The sequence below is a fragment of the Phasianus colchicus genome, chromosome 20, assembly GCF_987193195.1.
Source record: "Phasianus colchicus chromosome 20, bPhaCol1.hap1.1, whole genome shotgun sequence".
NCBI lineage: Eukaryota > Metazoa > Chordata > Aves > Galliformes > Phasianidae > Phasianus > Phasianus colchicus.
The window spans coordinates 9,286,074-9,299,616 of record NC_143455.1 but is presented as its reverse complement, the minus strand read 5'-3'; the positions used below and the strand labels follow the sequence as shown (position 1 = coordinate 9,299,616).

General features: G+C 36.1%; 1 protein-coding gene across 8 annotated transcripts in view; it reads left to right on the top strand.

Moving 5' to 3' along the window:
* The window catches only part of ANKFN1 (ankyrin repeat and fibronectin type III domain containing 1), a 114,154-nt gene that overhangs the window by 257 nt on the left and 100,354 nt on the right, over window positions 1-13,543 (top strand). For 4 of the 8 annotated variants that reach the window (XM_090121774.1, XM_090121775.1, XM_031598725.2 and 1 more), the window contains exons 1-3: window positions 1,145-1,232; window positions 3,710-3,760; window positions 4,204-4,439. The gene's annotated coding sequence lies outside the window, so the exon portion shown is untranslated. Of the gene's footprint in view, window positions 1-1,144; window positions 1,233-3,709; window positions 3,761-4,203; window positions 4,440-13,543 lie in introns of those variants that run through there. The other 4 variants (XM_031598728.2, XM_031598726.2, XM_031598727.2 and 1 more) reach the window with 3 other exon arrangements.

Sequence of the window (13,543 nt, the reverse complement as noted above, 5' to 3'; positions counted from 1 at the left end):
CTCATGAAAATTCACAACGACCTATGAAATGAAACACTCAAAGGGAAACTAAGGGCTAATTTGGGCTGTTTCAGAAGCTGCTTTTTGCAGCCCGGTATGATACAAAGCCAGCTCCTTTTCCTGACTTTTTCTGTTTGGCTCCTTGTATATGAAATGCTGAGCTGTTTATTGTTCATTCCTAATTTTGAATCTGTTTGAAACTACTCAATAAAACCTAAAATGACCTAGCTTTGCTTTGGCCACCAGGAGTTTCATATGGTTCTAGTAGTCGCTCATGTTGAAAAATGAACCAAAAAAAAAAAGTCATGCTGCATTTATTACCAATCTTTGCTTTTCTTTTTCATTTCTTTTCTTTCTTTCCTCATCCTCCAGTGTGGCTGTGGCATTGAATACAACTGAGACAGAGTGGGTTCCAAGTTCTGGTACTTATTCTTGGCTCATTAATTTTTGGCAAAGAAGAGACATTTAAAAGGTCTGACGTTCCTAGGGTAGGTGGTGATTGATCAAAAGTCAGCACAGTCAGTGTTTCTATTTTTTCGGACTCATAGTAATGTTATCCCCTAAGAACCCACAAAAACAAAGCAATTAGGCTGGCCTTGATTGGAGGAATGGTGGTGGCTGAACCATCCTCAATACTGAAGATAGCAGATTTCCATGAGACTAACTTTTCTCTACTTATTTCTTAAGTCTGCCAAAGTCTATTTTATAAAAAGACAGGGTAATGCTGTTGTGCTTAAAGTGTGTTATCTGGATTATGCCAACTGTGCTCTTCAGGAATGTGACACTGTGAAATGAGATTTCCACACACCCACAGGAATGAGCAGACACTGTATTTATTAGCCTAGTAAGAATACAATCTTATATCAATAACATTCAGGCTCTCTCTCCATTTCTTCCTGTTTGTATTGTGTGTCTGAGTTAGACTTGTTCTAAGCCAGCGTTATCAGGTGTACTCACCAGAGTCTACTCATTGGAGCTGTAAATAGCAGCCAAAAATAGCTAGCCGTGTTTGGATGCTCCAGCAGAGGTAATAACTGAGAGCCAGTGGGAGTGTATGCAAAGGATACGTACAGATCTTGGTTGCTGGAGCTTTGAACTTGTTTGCTGAAGATGAAGGTATGACATCACAATGTGGAGGACTATTAGCGGTCTGAACAGGATGGTTTAGGAAGACACTGAGTGCTAACTTCAGGAATTTAAGTTCAGTTCATGCCTTAAGATGTGACTATTGGGTATGTTTGCTTAGCCAGTACCTTTCTTGTGACTTGGTTTCCCTGTCTCTGGAGCAGAACTGTTTTGTTAATGAAACTGAAAGATTAGAAATTTTGAAAATGGAAGACTTTATTTTGCTTAGGAATATAGTTGGATGACAAAGGCACAAAAGCCAGAAATGAAGAATTTCTGTCAGACTCTTCCTAGAAAATAAAGATTGCGGAAGAAGATTCCTTTCTTTGAATATCAGTGTTTGATTCATTCTTCTCTGAAACCCAGTAAAACTGAATTGTTGGTACTTCAGGAGAGCCAGATAGCTGCAAAGAGTCTGCTGAAGAGCCTGAAAGAAGTGAATGGCTGTCTGTGTTATTTGATCTTTAGGAAGGAATGAAGAAAATGTTATCTAACTACAGTGCTGAGTCATTTTAGCCTTAGAAGCTGCTTTGGTCAGCTGAAAGATTGGGAAAGAAAATACTGAATCAAGTATTTTATTGTGTCAGCAGAGGGTCCCTGCTGCAGTGTGGGCTGAAACTTGGAAGTGGAGATGTAAAAGGAAACATTATCAACAGCAGCTGCTTGAAAAGTAGTGTAATTCCTTTGTTTCTGAGGATTGTCTAAAGTCCTAGGAAATCCTGACTTGTTTAAAACTTCTAATATTTCAATAAGGAATGCTTGTATTTTTGTTAATTCTATTCTAGCTTGGTTATACAATCTTTCCACGTATTAGCTTCACCTTGAGCAAAATTTTCAGGTGCATCTACCTGAGTTAGAAGCCCCGTCTCCTAGAGCACCAGTCACTCCTCAAAGTGACATTTGTTATGTATGAGTGTTACAGTGTTACCAGTGCCCTATTGCCAAAAGATATAATGGAATTTTTTCCCTAACCTCTTTCAACTGAAGGTCTCAATCTCCTTGTGAACTTCTGAATGAATAATTTCATTCTATTTGCAAAATATTTATTGACTCTCTCCCCATATGATGATGCCTGTATAATTTGCCCTTGATAATTGGACCAGTTTGAGAATTTTCGGACAATGTGGTATGTTGCTGGCAAACACTTCAGCTGGGGCTCTCAGGGTTTCTTTTATTCGTAGGAATTCTACTGTAATTCCTATGAGCTCCAGTGGTCAACACCTTTACTCTGAGCTTTTGCCATTTTTGTGTGTGCCTCAAAACCTTGTTTCATTCTGCATATGAAAAGATCTCAAAATATTAGTAATAATGTCTCCAACTTTTTCCTTACTTTTTGCTCTCCTCCTGAACTAGAATTCTATTCCAAGCCATTGTTTTTTTCCTGCTATACATGTTGCAGCATCTCTAGCTGCAAGATCTGTTCTGGTAGCAGTTGTAAATAGCTCAACTGTGGGAGGGGTTTCTGTACAGAAATTGTGAAACTGTTTGTCTTCTATTAGTTCTTTACAGTAAGTAAAAGAAACAAAGCTTTTACAGCTAAATAGGTTCTCTTAAGAGTGCACGAAGAGCTGATATAATCTGTTTTACTATAATGTATCCAATTAACATGTTTAGTCCCGAGCATCTGATGAGATGGGTTAAGTAGAACAGCTCCCACTTTTCAAATCAAATGTACAAATGAATGGTACTCCTCTTGTGGATCTAATAATGTTGGTCCACTAAGTGTCTTGACTAATCAGATTTTCTGATGTTTTTTCTTCACTAGTGCTACTTCACATGACTCTAGAGTTCCATTTTCTCCTGTGATCACTGAGTTGTTTTAGTACATTAACTCTTTATGCTAAAGTATATTCTGTTGAAATAGGTGCAAAATCTGACTGAAATGCAGACATAAATTGAAGAAGGAGGTGATGACATGATTAAGATCCTCTTGCCTTCTATGTGTGTTTCCAAAAGGAACCTACAAGGCCATAGCATTCATAGATCTTTCAGGAGATAGAGTAAAAGGAAAATTCCACCAAATTCCTTTCTCCTCACTTTTTCTTCAGCTTACTATCCACCCAAAAGGGTAAGAATGCCATCTCACTGGTAGGCTTGTTCGTAGAAGGTTGTGCTTAAAATTATGTAGTCATAATTATTTTATCTTGCTCTCCAACACAGCCATATGAACGAGATCATAGTAAGAAGTGGTTGCAGTCTGGCTCCTTGATACCTTTGCTTGCAACCTTAAGGATTTCTAGTATTTGAACACAATTTTGGGGGAAGAACTTTGAAAGAATTTTTTCTTTAAAATGTAATGGTATTGTCAGATTCATATCCTGTGTTTTCAGTCTTTAAATGATTATTTCATCCCTATAATGAGTATGCTTTGAATATCAAGATTCAGCTCCTATGCATTCTGCAGAGGGGTGCAGGTAGAAATTTCAGATTATCAATTGTGATTCAAAACATCATTGCCTCTTTCTTAAAGCTGTGTTATCTGATGTATTAGTATAACATTTGGATTTGGGAAAATGGATCAAAACACTAAAACTTTTTGTTCCACCATAGTCTAACATTTTTTTCTTTTTTCACCTACTGTCAGGAAGTGGTGCTATGTTGGCAGCAGCATATACCGCCCCTGAGGAGGCTGAATGTAAGTGTTAAAAATGTTTGGGCCTGTATTAAAAAATAAATTTTACTGAACTCTAGAAAAAGACAGTGATGGAACTGCCTCTTTCAGCAGTTTTTTATTTATTAATGGATGTTGGTGAGTTGATTATTTTCTAATGGATATTTAAATCCTTACCTGAATTAATAGATATAATATCATTTTAAGGGAACATATGACTTTTGAATACCATGATATTCATGTTACTGATTGATTAAAAATCCTTTTACAGTGCAGGTATGCCCTCATGAGCTTCCTAGCAATATTTGGTAGTTTTCTGGGGGTTCAAAATGCCACTGGAGGACAGATGACATGCAATAGGATATCATTACAGTCTAATGTGTTACTTCGTGGTTTCAAGTTGCTTTTCTTTGAGTAGCTGGATACTATCAGCTGTCTGTTTCTCATCTATTGTTTCTTTTCCTCAGCAGCTGAGTAAGTGGGAGATGACAGAGCCAACGCACTGCCTGTGTTAGGAGAGCAACAAAACCCTGATAGCGATATAAATTATTGGAACAGTGCTCATCTGGGGAACTGCAGACAGACAAAGCAGCTCTGAGGAAATGCATCCCTGTCAACAAACGTTTGTTTCAGCTGAGGCTTGAATAGCAGCAGAAATGAAAAGCAGAGTAATCTGGTGAGGGGAAAATGAACTGCAGTCACTGTAAGTATTTTTTAATAATTTGTTACAAAGTTCATGGATCTGATGAGCAGATTACTATATGCATTTGTGGACATAATTTTTTGTCTTTGAAGAATGAAAATTGCTTTTCCTTTAATGTGATGCATGGGCAGATTATTTCTTTTCTGTTCTCTTAATATGTGGAATGGATATTTTATATGAAGAAAGGAATTTCAAATATTTGTAGGGGAGAAAACTCTCTTATTTTGCCTTCCAAATATATACTGACATTTTGATATAAGTATATACTGATACTTTGGCTGTGTGGTCAATGTCTTTCAATGGAACGTTCTTTTAAGCAGCTAATTGTGGTATTTAAGACTGATGATTTCATTTCAATTTATGAAATGAGTTACATTTCTACTGTTTTCTTCAAGAGTCAATCTATGGGACTATGTTGATATTAGTTGCATACCTGCATTCATGCATGAGCAAACTCAGTGCTAAAGCTGGCAGCCTGTAATGAGTATACATATATTTTTATCACAGTCTGAAACAAACTTTTTTATGAGCAGTTTTTCTTTAGTTTGATTTTCAACAAAAAGGTGTTGGTGTGTGGTTCTGATAGCTAAGAAGTAAACTTTGCCATTGACATACACTTCATGGGACCAGTTTTGAAGGGGACAAATTAACTCCAGCCTGTGGAAGATTAAGGAGCTCTGAATTGTGCAACCAAACTCAGACTGCCATGACAAATAAGTTAAGAAAGGTTCATTTGGATTTTCTGAAATTAGCCTGCCATGATTTCTCACTGTGTTTTCCAAACAATACACTTTAGCAATGAATTGAAAGCTCCCAGCCTGCTATAGCAACGGTTTTTAGAACTGTTTTCAGAATCTCTGCGGGGAACTGCAGCACTGTGCCAGCCTAGAATATTGCATGTTTCATTAACTTATTAAGAAACCTTTCTAAAGTGAAAGACAGTGGTGTAACTTAGCATGGTTGTATCTCCTCTGAGAGACTTTGATTTGACTGTATCTTGTCAGAGGCTCTAGATAAATTCTGTACATAAATGGTCTCATGGAGGCTGCGATTTCTAACAGAAGAAGCTTGCTCTGCAGATGTGCATTTCAATTTGATTGACTGTCATAGAAGTAGCATGACGTTCTAAAATGAATTCTACTGCTTCTGAGGCCTAAGGTAGTCTACAAGCAGTATATTTGTGCTGCCCTGGAGTAGGAACTTGAGTGAGAAAATTAAACTCAAAACATGGGCTGGACAAAGTGGATGTGGCATATGACTCCTACACCTGACTGCATGTTGAAGGGGCTTAATTAGCACTTTGCTTTCTCTGGCATTTTTAAAAATCTCACATTATTTAAACTTTACAAACTTACAATCAGCCTAAAATGGATGGCTAACATGAGTTGACTAAGTAATGTTATTTGAATAACAGAAGAACCAAGAGTCATTAGCCAGGATTATGACCCATGTTTAAGTTGCTATTCACTGCAGCAACTTCTGTCAGGGAAGATTTACTATACTTCAACTTATCGGTATTAGTTTAGCTAGAGCTGTAAAGAGCACAGTGCAGACTACTTTGTTTTCTGGCTCAGTATTCAATTGCAGAACCCAGCTACACAAAAACATACTTTTCTGGATTCAGCTCACTAGAGGCTGCTGGTCACTGGTTTCCCCAGCATCTTCACCCTCTCACCCATCACCTTGTCATTGCCACCTTACTGGTAAAATCACACAATACATAAACGATGTATTTTGTATATTGTGGTACAATGACAGCTAAGAATAAACGAAACAAGTATATACATTCATTGCTTTTACAGCCTCAGATATTTTGCACTTTTCATGTAAAGCTTCCAAAAACTTTAGTGAGATACTCCCAATTAGAGGGAGGACACAGTCCTGCAACTGCATGCTGCTCAAATGTTTTCTAGCACAGATGTGAAAGCAGTTGGCACTCCAGTGTCTTTCATTAAAGGTAAAGAGGTAAAATAAAAGCACAGAATTGATTGTTGAGATTCAGAGCACAGGTTCATGCCCTTTATATGTAGAAAATATGCCCTGTAAAATTCAGATCGAAATTTTCTGAAAGGATGCATGAAATTTCTCCTGCTCTTATCCTCATATGCCATTTTCAGTGACTATAAAATAAAAACTGTGGTTATTAAATATAGAATGTATATTTTGCTGTGGCATTCCTCTTCCATATATAGTTATCAAGATAGCTACAGATTATTTAAAGACAACTTTTTGATGCAATTAATGTGTCAGTAAAGCAAACCAAGTGTTTCTCTTTATAAAATGTCTTTCAACTATCCTTGAGGACACATTAAAGAAGTCATATTTAGTAAGCTAATTAGCATGATCAGAGTATGCATTCCTTCCTTATGATTAACACTGGCACTGAAAGGAAAATTCTAGGTAGAACTCGTATAGTGACACTAAATACGTAGATTCTTATATTCTGTACTGGAATGCATGACACATTGGCTACAGTTTAAGTAACTGTTTAAAGCAGCGAAGACATAATTCACCTAAAAGTCTGACTTTTTCTCAACAGAAATACACAAGGCATTAAACAGCTTGGACAAACAGTCTGGAAAGTTACATTATGGCTCATCTTGTTACACTTTGTTCTATTTATGTAATGGTGAATTTTACTGAGTTCTGCTCTGTACTGCTGGGCCTTCAGCTTTTTTTTGAAAACATAACAATTTATGGTTTCTATTTACCATAAAGTAAAGATAATCTATGCATAGATTAGAATCACTTTCATCACTTTCTTTGTTAGATATTTAAGAGAGAAAGAATATTACAAAAATACTAATAGTGGCTATTTTTGAGTATCAATAAAAACTTTGCTCTGTAGCACTGTGCTCAAGGAATAAGATCAGTACTGATGCTCAAGAATGCTATTTCATACAAACTGATGTTACTGTACAATCTCCATTTAACTGACTGAGCTATGCTTCATTTATGGGAGAAACAACAGTTTTTGGTGATATAATTGTGGACTGATGGAGTACCAAATGCTTTATTCCTTGGAGTCTGATCCTGAAACAGGTGAATGGCATGGTGTTGTGCATACACAGCTTAAACGATGAGTTCTTCAACAGAATTGTGTAACTTAAATTCTGATTTGCTTGTGCACTTAATGTGGTCTACTGTCAGCTTTCCTTGTTTACTTAAAGAAAAGTCTTATTTCAGCTATGATGTGATATGTCATTGTAGCTTCAAGAAAAGCTCTAATTTCAATTTTATTGCTGTCTATCAGTCTTTCAATTTCTCTCCATTCAGGAATCTTCTCATGCATTTGATTGTCAGAAGTCCATCCAATTACTTGATAAGTTATTTCTAGTTGAAGGCACAATATACATCTTTAGATTAAACTCTTGGTTTTAAGCCAAAAGTTTTGTTTTAAAATGAGTGGTATTTGTAACGTAACTAGCTTTAAAAGCATCAATCTTGGGAAATAAGTATTGTTCTAAACTTTGTTGGCCTTGGGAATATGTTCTCTCGTGAGTTTTATGACTGCATGCTCATACCTGGGAGATAAGTATGTCTAAATTAACAGGCTGCAGTACGTTATTGTGAAAGTGCTGAAAAGTACCATATCTTCAAAGCCGGGGAGTTCACACTGCTCTGCTTCAGGACAGAAGCAGATCTTATGATTTCAGTCACACATAGATAAGTAAGTAATGCTGATCTAGGGCCATGCTTCCAAAGTTATGTGAGACAAACTCTGAACTGAAACAAGTTTTCAGATTATCTCTCAGTTTTGAAATAAAGTAGGAATGTGCCATATAATGTAATTTGAAAATATTAACTTTCAAAAATTAGATGCCACAAGAAGATACTGTTCAAGGAACAGATTAATGATGTTTCATTATTAAAATATTTCTGATTAGTAAGTGCTTATAAGGAATAAATTACACTGCTTTCAGTAATAAATTCTAATTGATATAGTTGGGACTCTGGCAATGTGAAAAAACAAGGTCATGAAAATACAGACTTCAATCCAGCCTCCTGATTACTGCGTGTTTTCTGATTTTCCAATACAATCATCCTACAGAAGAGAGAAAGGGAGAACTAAGTCATATGTTCCATCTTTACTACTACATTCCTTAGAGGGTTCCATATGTTTACCTTTAGCTGACTTTAGGTTCTGTGTTTTTGTGGTTGCTGGCAAGAACTGTTGAATTCTTTCATTGCCTATTGCTTTAATAAGGAATGTAAAGCCACATAAAGAATAACATTAGAACACAACAGTATGAAACACAAATAATCTGCGATGAGATGCATATCTTGAGTACAGATAAGGAATGCTTTGCACCCAATTCTTTATTTGGACTGCTAGATTTCAAAGTTCCAAAAGGGGGCAATCTTACCCTCTGCCTGAAAACATACAAATATAATTAAATTGAATTAAATTGAGGAAATCCAGTATAGTACTTTTAAGGTTCTCATTTACCTTACAAAGCTGAAGGGTAGTGTGTAAACGATAAGAACAATTCTTAGCCATTTTTTATTTTTTGAATTAAATTTCAAAAGCATTACTAGACCTTAAACTTTATTATTTGCAATACTGTGAATACATGAGGTCACCCTCAGAGTTGAATGGTCAAAATTATCTGATGCGTTTATGTGATACATTTAACTGTAGAGATCAATCCTGCTGTTGAGTGAGAGAACCACACACACACACACACACAAAGCACTTAAATTGTTCTTGGACATAAAAGAAATCTGAGATTGAGATTTAGGAAAAAAATAGAATCTCTAAAAGCAGAAGCTCATCTCTTTCTCCAGCTGATTGCACCTTATGAATTTAAGAGAAGAAAAGCGTTCTTTCTTGGAGAAATGACAATTAGCTTAGGAAAGCTAAATTGGTGCAAGTGGAGTTCTACAATTTTTTATCATTCTATTGTTTAAGTGAGAGAAATAATTTTTTGAAAAAAAAACTTTCAGGAAATGTATTTGCCATTCATTTTTAGTAACTTTTTTACTGTATATATATTTTTCAATAAGAAGTGTACAAACTTCCTTTCTATATGCTTTCTAAATAGCATGCTGCAGACTCATCCTTTATAATTTGATGGCAACAATAATTCAACTATAAGAAAAGAAAATGTTTCAGGTATATGATATATATACATGTGCAAGCTGCCAAAAATATTACTTCTGTAGGTATCTGAAAGCCAATACCAAGCAGTGTGGAAATGCCTTAGGAGGAAAAAGCCATGAACATAAAGTGAGGGTAAGTTGCAGAAAGGCGTCTGCAAGAGTTTGGAAAAGTGCTGTGGTAGTGGGAAGAAGTGGAAAGCAGCACACGTAAAATGGAGAGAGCAGACATGTCCTGGTCACTGGGGGAAAGTGGATAGTTTGCAGGCAAGATGCCATCCACATTCCTTCCACTTCCAGTGTGTGCCCCTGATGTAATGCAATAAAGTCCATTGTGTAGCCAAGTCTGTATCCCTGCCTATCCCTGTAGTGCCATGTCATATGAAGGAAAAGATGGGGTGTTTGATTAGACCAACAGATACAGTTTGAGCAGAAGAAATAAGACAAATTTTCAGATATAAAAGACATTTGTTACATCTGAAACTGAAAAGGTGATTTTCAAGATGAAAAAGGATCGACAGTGTTTATTCTGAATGAAACTTAATGTTGCTGATGACATAAACAGCCCATGATAGAAGAGGGACTGGCAGCTGTGCAGTACAGGAAGATACAGGCGCTGAGAAAACTGTTACTGTTGGTAGCTCCTGTGGGGTTGATCAAGAGAGACAGGTAACTATGTAGATTGTGTAAAGTTAACTTGCAGTTAACCCATGACTTAAGGGGAAAGTTGTGAAGCGTCATAAAATCAGAGCTTCTGTGAAGTCCTTTATTTGTGGATATTAGTGTTTTAATTTCCCGAATGAAATGCTAAAGATATTTTGAAGGTTATTTTGAAGATAAATAGTAAATCTGAGATAAGTCTGGGAGGGAGAGGATATAATGCAAAGAACATTTCAGCTTCCTTTGATTGAATCAAACTGGCATTGAAAAAGAAGTCTGCAAGGAACTAATGAGAAGCATTCTTGCTCTTGACTGCATACCTCAGCGTGCTAGAATCATACCCTTTCAGTTTTCTCCAGATAACACCTTTCCGAATATCCTGCCCTGCTTTAAGACTGAATGCCTGCTACACAGTGATAATTCTGGCATCTTGCAGATAACCCCCTACCTCAGAAACCAATACCTCAACTGAAATAGTCCCAGCATGCTGAAATGAAATGTCTGGAACCTTAGATGTGCTTATTCTTATAGGGCAGATGAGAGCTGTGCTGTTTGGAAAGAAACAGGGAGATACAACTGAAAGGTCTGTTCCAATCTTGGCTCAATCTTAGATTTAGTGAGAGAACATTTCTAATGTTTAAAAGATTTTAAAGTTTTCAGATAGTTATGAATTAAAACATAATTGATCATTATTTTCTCTTTTTCTTGCCGTTCATCCCAATAACTGTGGGGCAGCATATTTTCCCATGATAAGGACAAACCCTACAATTTGTCATTACTACATGGAATCTATTTAAAGCTGATAGATTACTTGTAGTAAGAAGAGCTGCAGCTTGTGATTTTTGCAAGCCTGAGCTCCAGTCCATCCAGTATGAATAAAGAGGCACAGATTGCCCAGTTGTATATGCTGAAGTTGCTCTGACCCCTGATTCACAGCCAAGAATATGGCTGGTACAGTAACAGTTCAATAAAGCATTATGGTTAAGTATGTATTCATAAAATGTAAATGAAACTAAAATAAATTATAGTACCACTTTATTTTTGTTGTGATAAGCAGTATACCTAAGAAATTAATGATTTTTTTTTTTTTTTTTTTTTTTTTTGCCTTGCTTTACATTCATATGATGTAGACTGTTTTAAACCCAGCTGTACTTTTTCTGCTCTAGAGAAGATGACCATCCCCATTGCCTCACTATCTATTTACATTCTGGAAAGAGTCATTTGGGATTTTGTCTTTCTGAAATAAACATTTGCTTATGGATTTTTTTTTATTGTCACATCCATGGCATTTTTAAAGTAAATAGGAGTACAAGGTTTATATTATTTTAAATGTATATTGTATTTGTCTTCCCAACACTGTGGTTTCTAGTACTGTGAATAACGTAGTATGGAGCCAGCCTATTAAACAGCCTGTTTTTGTAAGGAAACTGTTAGTCCACCTACAATATTCTATTGCTTACTGTGTTCTTCCAATATGCTTAGCATTCCACAACCTAAATGATCATTTGTTGAACAAATTCATGCTTTTATTAGTCAAAATACAGAGAAAACAGAGCCCCCCTGTTTCAAGATATTTGCTAATGCACGGTTAATTATCACATATAGCTTACTATAATTCATTTTACAGGGAGACCTCCTGCAGGTAACATACTAGCAGTTTATGAAGCAAAATAACCTCACTATAGATTAGAACTGTTTCACTACTGGTCAGACAGTTGCTGCTTCTAGGCCTTCTCACTTCACATTGCTAATTTGAACAAGGCTTTATTTTTATATTTGTCAGCAGCAAGACTGTAGCATGGTTGTTAAACCTCTCCCAGGCCTAATTAGAGTAGCAATGCTAGCATTCATAATGAATCTCGTGTCCTGGGTTGGAGGAGGTAGCCGTGGTGCTACAGTAGCTTCCTGGCAGACAGTTGCTGGCAGGTTTAAGGTAGCTTGTGGCTTGCAATATTAAGTGACTGTTGAAATTCATTGACTCCACTGCGGCTTATGTGTCTAGATGACAACAAGTTTACACGGTTCTTTTATAGTTACAGCAAATGGGTCCATTTAAATATTTATTAGGTGATTATGGTGATGTGAAATGGAAAAAAATTGCAAAGTACAGTATTGCATGTATAACTGTCTTAACCGTATTTTTAACAAAATATGCCTGTGGTATCATTTGAAATTACAGCATCTTTTTTTTTTTTTTTTTCCTCATAAATATTTATAGTGTATCAGTAGCTAGGAATGCTAATTTATTTGCATTTTGTTTCTTATTTAATTTGACAGGCATTTGGGTAGCCATTAAAGGCACTCACTCTGATTTGAATGAAGGATATTTCAATCAGCAGCTGAGTGACATTTTGATGGGTGTGGATGAAGTTCAGTTTTAGGAGTTCTTGCCTTTGCGAGACACAGAAAGGAGGAGTATGTCCTGTGTGTTCTCGATGATGGGAGCACCCAAAGAAAGTTTCCTTCTCTAAAGCTTTTACATTTGAATGATCCATCATAGTTTTTGGATGAAGTGTAGTCAACTTGTTTCGTTTTATTCTTTACCTGGCTTAATGAAATTGAAGAGAATACAAAAGCCAGGTATAGATTTTCGTAAAAATGAACCAGGAGTTGTCAGAAATTATTAATATGAGTAGGATGCCAAAAAAGAGCTATCTCATATACATAGATAAAAAGATTAAGTGTGTCTGGAAGAAAATGAAATCCAATTCATTGACAGCTTTGTAACTACTGTTAACTTTCTCATAGTAACAGGAGGAATTGGAGCAAGTCAGTCTCATCCAAGGGATTAGGAGAACCTGAAAATGATATCCATAGGTGTCAGAGGAAATATGTACATTGATGGAACATAGGCATAGTGAGGAGAAATCTTGCATAATGCAGTAAATCTTCTCTGAATATAAGTTTGAGTTTATATACTTAAAGGTAGTATTAGAAACTTCCTCTTTGTAAAAGGAATAGGTAAATAATAGTACCATTTCACTCACAGTGTTATCACTGATTTTGTTGTTATTTATGCATATAAGGCTGCTACAAGTGGCTGAAGTAATTCAAGTGCATTTTCAGGCATTGCTTGATATGTATCCACAGGTCTGATCTGTGCCTTTGCAATTCAGTGTAAATAGTTTTTTTGTAGACTTTCATCAGATTCAGCAGGCTTGTAATACATTTATTCTTCTTGTATTAAAAACAAGTGGAAATTAATGTAGTTTAACTGGGCCTTCCCTACTTGGGTGTTCCTTTTGTTCTGCATTTTATGCATCTTCTTCAGTTTTGCCATAGTGTCTCCCATAAGCCACCTCTGCTTTCTAAGAAACTGCACACTATTCTGTATTAAGTATTAT